At 42.4% G+C, this 12,403-nt stretch overlaps 1 protein-coding gene across 8 annotated transcripts in view; it reads right to left on the minus strand.

The window, feature by feature from the left end:
* KANK1 (KN motif and ankyrin repeat domains 1) overlaps window positions 1-12,403 on the minus strand; it is a 203,995-nt gene that overhangs the window by 30,483 nt on the left and 161,109 nt on the right. The window lies entirely within an intron of this gene.

Genomic DNA, 12,403 nt, shown 5'->3' on the forward strand with positions numbered 1-12,403 from the left:
GTAATCTCAACTGAGCCGCTGCCATTAATGAAACTTTCTTAAAAAAAAAAACAACAACAAACTACTTTTATTTTCCCAGCTACAAAAGTAGTGCATGCTTGTTTAAAAAAAAAAAAAGAACATTGCGCACAAACCTTTTAAAGAAAGAAAGTCACTCAAATCTCACCATCTAGTGGCAATTGTTAGTATTTAGATAGAGCTCTGTTTTTCTGTGTATTTCTTAACACAGTTACTTTTCCTACTTAAGCATTTTCAACCTGTTAATTTTAGTTTCTCTTCAAAACCTTTTTTTTTTAACGCAGTAACGTCAGGATTTAGAGCACAAATAAAACACGTCGCATTTTTCAAGGAAACTTAACTAGCCCATTTTTAGTTATTTCTGAAGTTCACAAAAGGCACGGGTCATGCTAAATTATCCCCAAATGAACTTTGGACATCTAAATCTGGGAATCAGGAGAGATTAGAATTTAACCACGTTAAACTTGATTATTTCCTAATTCTGATTGAATGAGACTGTCCTAAGGACATGTAATCCAAATTTCATTCTCCACCAACTAAGAAAGCAAGATGTGTTCTCAAGGTGTCATTTTTACAAACAATTGTCCACGGTACAAATTATTCTACACTTAAAGATACCTGGTGTCATTATTATTTTATCTCCTATTTTCTAGTGCATCATTACATACATTAACACAAATATGGCATTTATAGGGCCCTGACTGATTTCCCAACTTTTTCATGTATGTTTGTCTTGTCTCTCTGTACTAGTCTGTATGTATCTTGAGAGCAACAAATTTAATTTTTGGAAGTCCCTTTCTTGCTTTCTTTCCCAACCACACACGTGAATTGATAAGGTGCTGGGAACAAAGATGTTTTAAAATGTTTACTGAAGGAATAACTATACAGTGTAACATAGAACTTTGAAAAACATTTAAATACTCTGCAGACTGAAGCTGCTTGTCCTATATCAGCATTAAGGACATTGCTTACATGATGCTGTTTCAGTGATTATATTTAGGTTGTGGAATCATGGGTGATTTTAACGCTGTTCTTTACGTTTTTATAAATTTTTACAACATGTAGGCATTTGTCTTAAAAAAAATACGATTACAAAGTCCTTGTTTGGAAAGCAAGAGGAATATATTGAAATAAACTCCAAGAAAGTTTATTTGACAGAGGAGTATATGGGACAGCCGTAGCAAAGACAGCTGAATATTCCTCACTATGTGTTAACCACATTCTTCTACACTAATAGAACTCCCTGTTTAGCTGGGCAAATATGAAGACTGTATTTCCCCAGCCTCACTTGCTGTTAGTATGGCCATAAGCAGATATGTCATGCAGTAACCCCCAGGAGCCTCCCTTAAAAGGCATAGGAATGGTTCTTTGATATCCTGTTTTCTCTGTTCTTTCATCTTGCTGCCTTGAATGCAGATGTGATGACTGGAATACTAGCTGCTATTTTGGACTATGAGATCACTCTAAGGGATGGAGGAACAAAGTGCCAGAAGGAACCTGGGTCTCAAAGAGCTTTGTGGAGCAGAGCACTATACTACTCCTGGAAAGTCTGCCTCTACACTTTCATGTGTGAGAGAGCTAAACTTCTATTTTGTTTAGCTCTTGTTTGTTTTGGGTTTCTATTACGTAGAGCTAAACTGAATTCTAATGGATACAGGACTCTCCCTCTAGAGTCTCCTTCTCCCCTAACCCTCACACAAAAAATTAAGTCCAGATCTTGAAAAGAAAAATGATAAATTGGGCAGATGTTACATTAAATTTTTTTATTACAAAATGTTTTGATAAATTCTAGAATAATTACGGAAGTATAGAAACAACTGTTAAAAAATCTCTAAGAGGGTTATAAAGAAGACTCAACTGTCTGAAAAGCCTTTTTGGACTAACAAGAGCTATGCCTGCTTAAACACAGCCAAAAACCACTGGCTATATCTGTAAGTGGAATCCAGAAAGTAATAGCTTCCAACGAAATATTCTGGAATCAGAGAACTGTCCCTGGTGTTTACAAGAATTTTCTGAATGTCTGGAAATCCAGTGGTGGAGACTGCTTCTGGCAGCACTTCTAGCTTCATTATATAGCATTTATGGAAAGCTTAATTGGGTGCAGAAAATGATCCTATTCAGGGAAAAGAGTAGGAGGGTGAATTTATACAAAGTAAAATGAGGTACAGTCTAGCTGGGAGATAAATGTGGAACACCCTAAATATAACACTAATTTAGGTCAGTTACAAAGGCATATTATCAACAAGAAAAATATGGTGGCACATGAATCAATGACCAAAACAGAATGGAGTTAGCCAGGAGATGAGTTTTGAAGACAAGGTAAGTGATGATAGAGTAAAAAGGAAACACAGGTGGGTGGTGGAGAAGAGCCAGGGCAGAGCCTGTCAGTGCAGCTCTAGGAAAGTGGAGGTTAGAAGAGAGGGGGACGGCTGAGTACAGGAGAGGACACCAGACTTGGGTTCTGGGGCAGGGGACTCGCCCACTTAGGCACTGACATATTGCACACCATGCCCCGTGCTAGGGCTAAAAGAATTGTCTTGACAGCTGTGTGTGGATTAGGCTGAGTTAGGGAAAGAGATTAAATTCAAGGGGACCAGTTAAAATGTTGTAATACCCAAGTGTGAAGTGAGGACCAAATAAAAAAATTATTTGTATATTTAACTTATATTTATAATCAATATTGATTTAAAAAAAAACAATTTTAGTAACACCCTCTCCCCACCCCTTTCACTTACTGTTTACCAGGTACTGTTGTAGGAGCTGGGGACACAGTGTGAACAAAGGAGACAAGGTCTCCATTCTTACAAGGCTCACAGTCTAGTGGGGGAGGGGTGCATGGAAAAATAAATAAATAAAATGCAAGGCAGAAGTGAAGCAAAGAGGTGGGATCACCAGAATTTATACCACTGTGCCAAACTAAGTGATGGGCTTCTAACAGTGGTCCACATGGCTTCTCAGGCTGCCATCATCTCTGGGCTGACCTACTTCCTAGACACCAAGGCTCACAAAGTCCCTCTCTTCCCTCTCCCCTCTCCTTGTACAGTTTGCAATTTGGGGTAACCAAACACCAAATGTGACAGCATCAACTAGAGACAACTCCCCAAGTCCAGACCAAATTCCCATGCGTTTGGAGAAAAGTTGAAACCCAAAAAATGATGGTCATTCTACTCTTTATTTAAATATTTGCTACCTATAAAACCAGTGCTCTGTGAGAAGGGTCGTGTGTAGTCTAAGAACGATTTGAAATTACCCTTGCAATTTTTCTGCATTAACAAAGTGAAATGGAGATACGGATATTTCAACAGTCACGTCATTTAGATTCATGAAGTATTATATGATTTTAACTTTTCAAGGAAACTAAGCTTAATGTCCAAATAATATATGGTTTGGGAAGACATTAAAAAGTAATGTTAGAAGATCAGACGGTAAGAAACCAGTCTGGCTGTACTAACCTGCTAGTGGTGCCTCTCAGCTGGGGGTGATTTTGCCCCCAGGGGATATTTGGCAAAGTCTGGAGAAAATCTGGGGCTGTCACAATTAGACGTGTTGCTGGCATGTGGTGGGTAGAGATCAGGGATGCTGCTGAACATCCTACAATGCACAGGCAGTCCCACATCCCCAGCAAAGAATTACCCAGTCCAAAACGTCAGTATCGTCGGCCCTCCATATCTGCAGATGAAGAACCCACAGATACAGAGGGCCAACTGTACTATATCATCTCATATGAGGGACTTGAGCATCCATGGATTTTGGTGTCCCCGGAGGGTCCTGGAATCAATCCCCTCTGGATACCGAGAACAGACTACTGTGTTGAGGTGGAAAATGCCTATGCTGAAGACAGCAAACAGAGTCAAACATTCACATACAGCAACTGAGAATTTGGCCATGCAAACTGTGGCCTTCAAGTCTTCCATTGCTCAATGAGACCACAGTAACATGCTTAACGATGAGGGTGATAAAGATGCCACTTGACGCAAAAAACACTAAATACTTTTCTACACACTCTACCACAGTGAGCCATTCTTAAATATGAGCAAAAAGCACTGGAGGTTTCTTAAATAATGTGTCCCAAGGGACTTTTAAATGGACAAAACTTTGATACTATTACTCTATCTATTAATTAGGATACAATGACTTCTTTGTTCTTGGTTCACTGCTGCAGACTCTAGGCCTGATGAGTGACTGATGGTGCCATGAAAAATAACGGCACCCACGTGCCACGACTTCCACAAACTCTTTATGTTGTTTTTCCTCACCAGATACTCTGACTGTTGAAACTGAAGAACTCTGCTAATTCTGTTATATTATTGTCCCCTCTTACATGAAGCATGAAGAGTTTGCCTGAAGAGCTGAGTCAGCCCCCAAGCAGCACATAATTAAACACAGATTCCCATATCTAAAAGCAGCAGAGTGCAAGTGTCCTGCTGTTCAAAGCAGTCAAAAAGATTCAGCATTAGCCAAGGCTGAGAGGCAGGAAAGAAACGCAGCAGGGTGAGCTCAGAGATGAACTTCATGGGAGATACGTTCTCCTGAGGTTAATTACTCAGGGTATGAAAATAATTGAGTTAGCAAATTAACTTTTCCCGGCAGGGAACAGGGGATGAAGAAGACAGTGAGGTGGAACAGGTCTTCTGAACAGGTTCAACAGGAAAGTTCTCCTGATGACACGTCAGCAGTAAGACTCTGAGACCCAAGGAGCTTCCCAAACCAAATCTACATGAGAAATACCATTTGTTAGAGAACACACAATCAAAAGGATAGTGTAAGTGTTCCTCATTGTGTTTTCCAAGATGTATGGCAAATGAGACTTTCTCTTGCTCTTTCATTTACCAGAGTTAATTATTTGTTTGTTTGTTTGTTTTAAGGTCTGAACACTAGAGGCAAGGTCCTCAGTGTTTATTGATTTTTTAAAAAATTGAGTTATAGTCAGTTTACAATGTTCTGTCAATTTCCAGTGTAGAGCACAATTTTTCAGTTATATATGAACATACATACATACATTCATTGTTGCATTCTTTTTCGCTGTGAGCTACCACAAGATCTTGTATATATTTCCCTGTGCTATGCAGTATAATCTTGTTTATCTATCCTACATATGCCTGTCGTATCTACAAATTTCAAACTCCCAGTCTGTCCCTTCCCACCCCCTTCCCCCCTGGCAACCACAAGTTTGTATTCTATCTCTATGAGCCTGTTTCTGTTTTATTAGGGTTATTTTTAAACCTGCTCTTTCCCTCTCTCCACTAACAAATCTATCCAATCCTTCATTCAAATGATGAGCATCTATTAGATGTCAGGGCTTGAATCCCTGTTCTGTGGCATTTATACTACCTACCTGATTTCTCTGAGACTTCTTTTCATGTTGCAGCTGTTCTGAACACCCAAACACTTTGTGCAAATAAAATGACAACACGAAGGAAAGCCAAAGTGCATGCCAGAAGTTCATGGGAAACCCAGGCCAACGTCATACGTAGCATAACTAAACTTTATAGGCTTGGTTTGTTTTATGTGCCTAAGTTATAAGGTGGTGTGGTTTCTCATACCCAAAACTCTTCATGACTCCTTTTGGCTTCTCCCCCTAAATCTTTAGATTCCTTATCACAGCTGATCTTATCTCTGCTTTTTTAACTTGTCCCCACAGACATGGACCTGCACACTTTTTCTACACCTTCTACTGTCTCCCATTACTGCTCCTTTTCATACTGGCTCCACATCCCAGGTCTACCTATTCCCACACCCCATAGAGGGAATACTGATCTAGGGAAGATGTGATTATCAGACTGAGAGATGGATTTATTCTTTCATTCAGCGAGTATTAGTAAGAACTCACCCTGTGGCAAACACTGCTAGGAGCACTGCAAAATGGACAGAGAGCCTACCTGGGTAGGACTTGTGAACCACAGGAGACAGGTGAGTGAGTGCATAAATAAATAACAACTGTGATAAGTGCTGTGAGAGTAAAATACAGGAGCTAAGCATGGACCCCACCTGGGCTAGGTGTAGGCAATGTTCTGCCAGAGTGCTGTGTTTGAGGTGTTCACTGGGCTGTGTGTGTGTGGGGGGCAGGTATTTAGTGGGAGAATGGGATGGGAGAGATTCTAGGCAGAGGAAACAGCATATTCAAAACCTGCCACTTTCAGCAGCTGAAAAGAGCTTGGTATGGTAAGGAAAACCCAAGGTGAGGCAGAGAGGGGGACCAAGCCTCAATCCCACAGGGCCCTGGGAGTCAGGTTTGTGGTCCTCAAGTGCCTTAGGTAGCTAGAGAAGGGCCTAAACACAGGAGTGAAATGATGGCATATGCATTTTAAGAAGACTGCTCTGGCTGAATGCTGGAGTAAACAGTAAATATTAAAATCATCTTCAGTGTCCTCCATAAAGTTTCCACAGACCGCTCAAGTCCCCATGAATTTTTCTTGTGGTCTCACACATTCCTTTGCACTATGTCAGTTTTATTTACTCAGCTAGATAATGAACACTAGCCCTAGTGTTAAAGCCACTAGAACTTAGAGCCTGCCGGCATCTGGGGGCAGCCAGGGTCTACACCTTCTCCCCAGAATATTCACGGGGAAACTGAGAAGGCCTGACAAATCTCAGCTCCCCTGGGCAGGCTGAGCTGGAGACTGGGATCAGGTCTTCGTGCTCATCTTCTGCGGCTCTCTCCATGACCTCATTCTGCTAATAAAAAAGAAAATATTTTTCTTTAAACCAATGGGTGACTCACTGCAGAGAAAAATGATGGGATTTCCTTTTCAGAAGGTCATTAAAATAAGATAAATCTAATCTGGGAGGGACAGGTGCAACATGAGTGAGGGCAGGAAGAAAGAAGAGAGGACATTTTAGGGAATACAGGCTCCGATTCTGCACATTGAGATGCAGAGTGCAAACTTGTTCCATATTTGAAACTAGAATGGGCACAGCAGGGACTGAAAATATCTTTGAAGCAAAGACAACACTGACCCTGGCAGCCAGCAAGAGTCTTTGTGGAGGAGAGAGCGAAAGATGGGCAGTGTGTGACTGCCAACCTTAGTGCTCTCAGTCCCAGCCCACCCTCTGCCCAGGCTGACCAGGGGCTGAGTTACCCAAGGGAAGGCTAAAGACAAGAGGACAGGGTCTGGGAGAACATAAGTAATATGCTCTGGAAATTCAAGACATCTACTCACTACACGTTTCTGACAAGCTGAATTTCAGGTCAGCTTACTTCTAGTCACCTGAGTGTTACTGTCTGTCTGCCTGACAAGGATCTTGCTGCAGGTGACCCATACTGCCTGAGGTGCATACAACAGACAGACCTCAGGTAACTGGGGCTACCTGCTAGTTATTAATCTCAATTGTCAGCACACATCAGATTAGCTTTCAGAAACAGTGTCGGGGTCTACTTGGCTCAAAAACTCCCTTTTGGAATCCACTGTCCAAATCGGGGATAATTTGGGCATCAAAATAATATGCTTAATGATAGCAGCAGATTAGATTCCACTGAATAAATCAGGTATCTGTTGAGTCCATAATGCTATGAGAAATATTTGGTAGAGTGCCAATTTATACTTCAATAAATAATTATGGAAATGGAAAATCATCATTTAACAACCATTATAAGAGTAGCTAATTCAGGCAGGAATCATCAATGAATGCTGTCTTGTGTGTAGACTTCCTACTGAAGAACAGGGTACTGGTATGGCCTCAGAATACCTCCTACAAAATACAAACGAATCACAAAGAGAAAAATGGTGATGCTACTGTGCAGAAAGCCGACCAAGAGCCACATGGACCAGGTGGTCAAGGCTACCATCACATGCCCCTGAGGTCATGCTCATAATGCCATGAGAAGAGCACAGTGTTATTTCTGTGGGGTTTCCGCCGAGAAGGCATGGCCTGAATCTGGAAAAGTCCATGGATCCTATCTGTAAGACATCCTACAGAATGATAGGTCTCTCTCTTTAAAACTGTCACGGTCATCAGAGAAAGGAAAGGCTGAGAACTGTTCCAGACTGAAGGAGATGGAGGAGACATGACAAATGCAAGTCTTTACACACACACATATATAAGGACACACACACATGCAGAAAGAGATGGAGCAAATGTGATAAACCAGTAACCACTGGAAAACCTGAATCTGGGTGAAGGAGGCATTAGGGTTCTTTTATAAATTGTCTGTAAGTTTGAAATTATGTCAAAATAATTTATGTAGATACAGATGATAGTAACGTCCCTTTACTTGTGCTCAGTGTCTTTGGGGTACAAGAGAGCAGTCAGCCAGTCACCAGGGAGCAAGGCGAACACGTCTCTGTTGTTAACATGCAAATAAAGCAGCCTGTTTTTTAACTCAGGGCTAGTGTCTCCTCTCTCCTATATTACATATTCTTGGAGGAATTTTACATTTGTTTGAGGTATCCCTGGAGACCTGTAGAGCTTCTCAATTATTAATCTTGCAGATTGGTTACCAGGAGCCCCATTATAAAGTCTAAAAGCTCCTTTCTGTGGCTTCAAAAGTCTTCAACAGTTTTGCCCCAATCCAGCACTTCCCAGTTTCCTCCCCACCCTGAACCTCAACCTACCAAGCGACATTCAAGCCTATCTCCTTTGCTCATTCTGTTCCTTCTACCTGGCACACCCTTCCCCAGCCTCTTCCATCAGAATAAGCTGCGTTGACCTTAAGGGACCAAATATCCCAACCTCTGTAAAGTTTTCCTTCAACCCTAACTGCTCTGTCCTGGGAAGAATTGGCCACCTTGTTCCCTTCATTCCCCTAGAACCCTCTGCCAGTACATACTGACCTGTGTTGTGATTACCAGGCACGTGTCCATCTCCCCCCACCAGTGTAGGTGTGTTGGGGGCAGGAATCAAGCAGTATCTACTTTTCTATCCCTCAGTGCCTAGCACACAGCACGCTCAGTATTTGCTACATCTAGGCATGCACCAGTTAGTCAAGTATGGCGGAGGAAGAGCTGTAATGATTAAAATCAGGCACTCTGGGACCAGACTGCCTGGGTTCGAATCTTGCCTCTGCTGCTTTCCAGCTGTTGGCAAGTTACATTCTATTCCAACTGTATAATTGGGAAAATAATAGACCTGCTTCACAGTGCTGCTGGGGAACACCTAGAGCTTTGTCTGCAGTCTACTATTATTTTTTACTAATACTGGATCACCCTCTGTTGTTTGGTGAAGCATATAACCCTGGCATCCAGATAATCCAGAACTCCTCTCCTCCACCCTGCCTTCCCCTTCACCTCATGAAGCTAGGGTTTGAGGTATTTGTGATACTTGTTCAAAATTAAACTTGTCTGCTAAAATCTTGAGGTCTAAATTGGTTTCTGATGGCTGAGGGAGATGTTGGCTGGGTCCTGCAGGGGCTGTGCTTGTGTAAGTGTGTGCACACTGGGGGTTCAGGGTGAGTGGAGTGTGGGTGCCAGTTAGGTGTCCAGGGAGCCCTAGCGTAGCATCAATTATGCATAGGAAGGAAGTAAAATAAAACAAAAGCAAAAGCAGACAAACATCCCCAACCTTTAAAAGTATGTTACAACAAGTTAAAATATTTCCTTCGCACAGTAAGAGGACAAAGGTAGGCACTGACTTTTCTGAACCATCTCATTCTTCTACCTCTATTGTAGTCCTAAGAGTAGAGCATCCTTTAACACACTGTGCAGAGATGTGTGCTTTACAACCACTGAATGCATGTCCGTGTGGTCATCCAGAACGGCTCGCCTAAATTGGGGGGATGGTATGTTTTCATAAAACAAGTACAGGAACTACACATACTTCCTAGTTCACAGACAAGCAATGGGCACCAAGGGTCTGGAATTGCACACGCAGTGATAAGGTTTGTACATATAAAATGAGGGGGTTGGCGAGACATGATGATTTCCAAAGGTTGCTTCCAGACCATGACTCTCTCACTATATGTCACACAAAATTCCATAACATCACATGCTATGTGATCAAGCGGAGAAGGAAATTAACTGGAGCAGCTGTCAGGCCAGATGAGCTCGGGCAGGCAGGGCCCGTGCCTGGCTCTCTGTCCATCCCATTCGGCACCTTCCATTTGCATCATAACAACCGGCACAACCTAACAATCCCCAAATGCAGCTTCCCTTTGCTGCATCGTCAGTGGTAAGTGGACTGGGCAGGTCCTAGGAGTCCAGAAGCCAGGCTGCAGGTGAGCACTGACAGGGAAGAAAGTGGGAAGGATTATTGTTCCTGGAAATGGAGCGGGTAGTGTCTTAATAAAGGATACATTGTAGTAAGGAGGCATGTGACATTACAGAGGCCCGGAGGTTCACACAGTGGCCCTCTCCTCCAGGGTGACAACTGTAAGATGCAGCGACTCAACCGAAAATCCAGCTCGTAATAGTCGAGATGCCACAGGCACTTCAGTCCTTGCTCCCCCCAACCTAGGTGGGGCTGCTTTCTCATGTCCAAGGTTTAATTTACAGGCTTACTGCTGAACCAGGGTCTAAATTTGTCATGCACACACAGAAGGGAACTAGCTTGGGGACTAAATGCTGTTTTGCAAACTTTCTTCAAAAATAACATGCTAAGTGTATATAGGAAATGTGCCCATTCAAATGGTAATTTTGTGAAAAGCAGAGAAGCAGCACGAGTTAGGACTTTGGGACAGAAAATGCTTTTCTAACAAAACATCATACTGGTTTTTTTGGGGGGAGGGGGGTGGCTAAAGTAATTGTATGAATCCCAGCTCTTATTTTGTTTTACAGTGTTTATACAAGAAAAAGAAACCAGTTTTGAGGCACACTGAGCAGCTCCCCATTAGAAAGACAGAGCTGAAAACAAATAACCAAAAATGGATTTACCGACAAGAAAGGAAATTCTGGAACTTAAATAAGGCATGAACTCAAAAACTGAAACCTGAGCATACACATACAATCTCTGGCTCCCACGACAATGACATCTTTATGTTAGAGCCATGGCTGAAGCTGAAACTGTCACTGAACCAAAAATCCAAGACTGAGTTATTCTTTCCAGCTGGTAAGAAAAGCAAATATTTTTCATGACATACAGAGCTCGAGTTTATATTTTACCTCCCCCTAACCCGAACGTCACACTCTCCTCTGTTTTTCTTTTTTTGGGCTTTCTTACTTACCCACCCAGAAACAAAATAACTGTGATTTTCAGCAAGCAGGAAGCCAAGTCTCAGGCCCACTTCCCTCAGCATTAAAGGGCCTGCACATTAGCAGGCAAAGAGCCCAGGAGCTGCTGCAGAGCATTTATTTATACCCATTTGGAATTTCCTGACCAACGAACAGCCTGCTGGCCACGAGGTTTAATTCCAGGACACACGGCGTCAGTGAGACAGCAAAAACTACCAACGAACAAAGCTGCTAGCAAGGATCTTAACGACAACACAGAGGTGAAGACAGACCTCTCCCATGCCCCTTCCAATTTTTCAAACAAACTACCCTCATAGTCTTTAGACACATGAAATGCTAACCTAGAAACGCAGCTGTAAACCTGCTAATTCTAGGAAGAATGCAGACAGAGAGGCAGCAAATGTTTCCTTAGTCTTCCTGCTGACTTATTCCCTCCCCAAAACCCTCCAGTGCTGGGAAGAGCTCCCGAGGCAGAGGGCCCAGGCTGCACTGAGGACAGTGATCTCTTTTCTCGGTTTATTCTTATTTAATGCAACAAGCAATCTGAAGGCTAAAAACACTCCCATTTGTAAACCACAGACCCAAACCTTTTTTTTTTTCCCATAGTTCCTTAAACATCTTATCCCAATTAGATCATATGACTTTCAAAGACACAGAATTAGTTCCCAAACAAGTGCATTCTGTTTTAGGGGGATAACATCTTTTGAGTGATCTTTTGTTTCTGTTTTAGGCAGTTAGTAAGAATGATCTGTCCCTCTAATGGTTCAATTTTACCACCTAAAAGAAGGGAGGGAAAAAGTACTTTTAAACTCATTCTTCACCGGTGCCTACCTACACCGGCTAAACATTACTGACTCTAGTGGAATAAGGCTGACTGACCTCTATCTACAGGCGAAAGAGCAAAGCCAGTTCTGAACAGTAAAACAGAGATTAACAAAGGTTAGGGATGACTCTAAATGGCCTGGTTTGTAAAATTCACAGCAGGGGACAGCTGCGAGGAGAGAGACCGAGCTCCACGAGAGTCCCCTGGATCTGCAGTCGGCCTGGTTCACCCTGGTGCTGGCACACTCCCTGTCTCACTCCACGTCCCTTCTCATTCCATCCACTGCTCCACACCTGCTGGCAGAATGCTTTAAAGAATGATTATCTTTGAAACAGACATTTTTCTGTGTGAGGCTACGAAGATTGAACTTTTTAAGATGAAGTGGGACTCATTTGGGCTTGGTGGAATAAACTGATTCAAAGAGAAATAACACTCTAAGAAAGAACAAAGCTTGGAGTAC

The sequence above is a fragment of the Vicugna pacos genome, chromosome 4 (genome assembly GCF_048564905.1).
Source record: "Vicugna pacos chromosome 4, VicPac4, whole genome shotgun sequence".
Lineage (NCBI taxonomy): Eukaryota > Metazoa > Chordata > Mammalia > Artiodactyla > Camelidae > Vicugna > Vicugna pacos.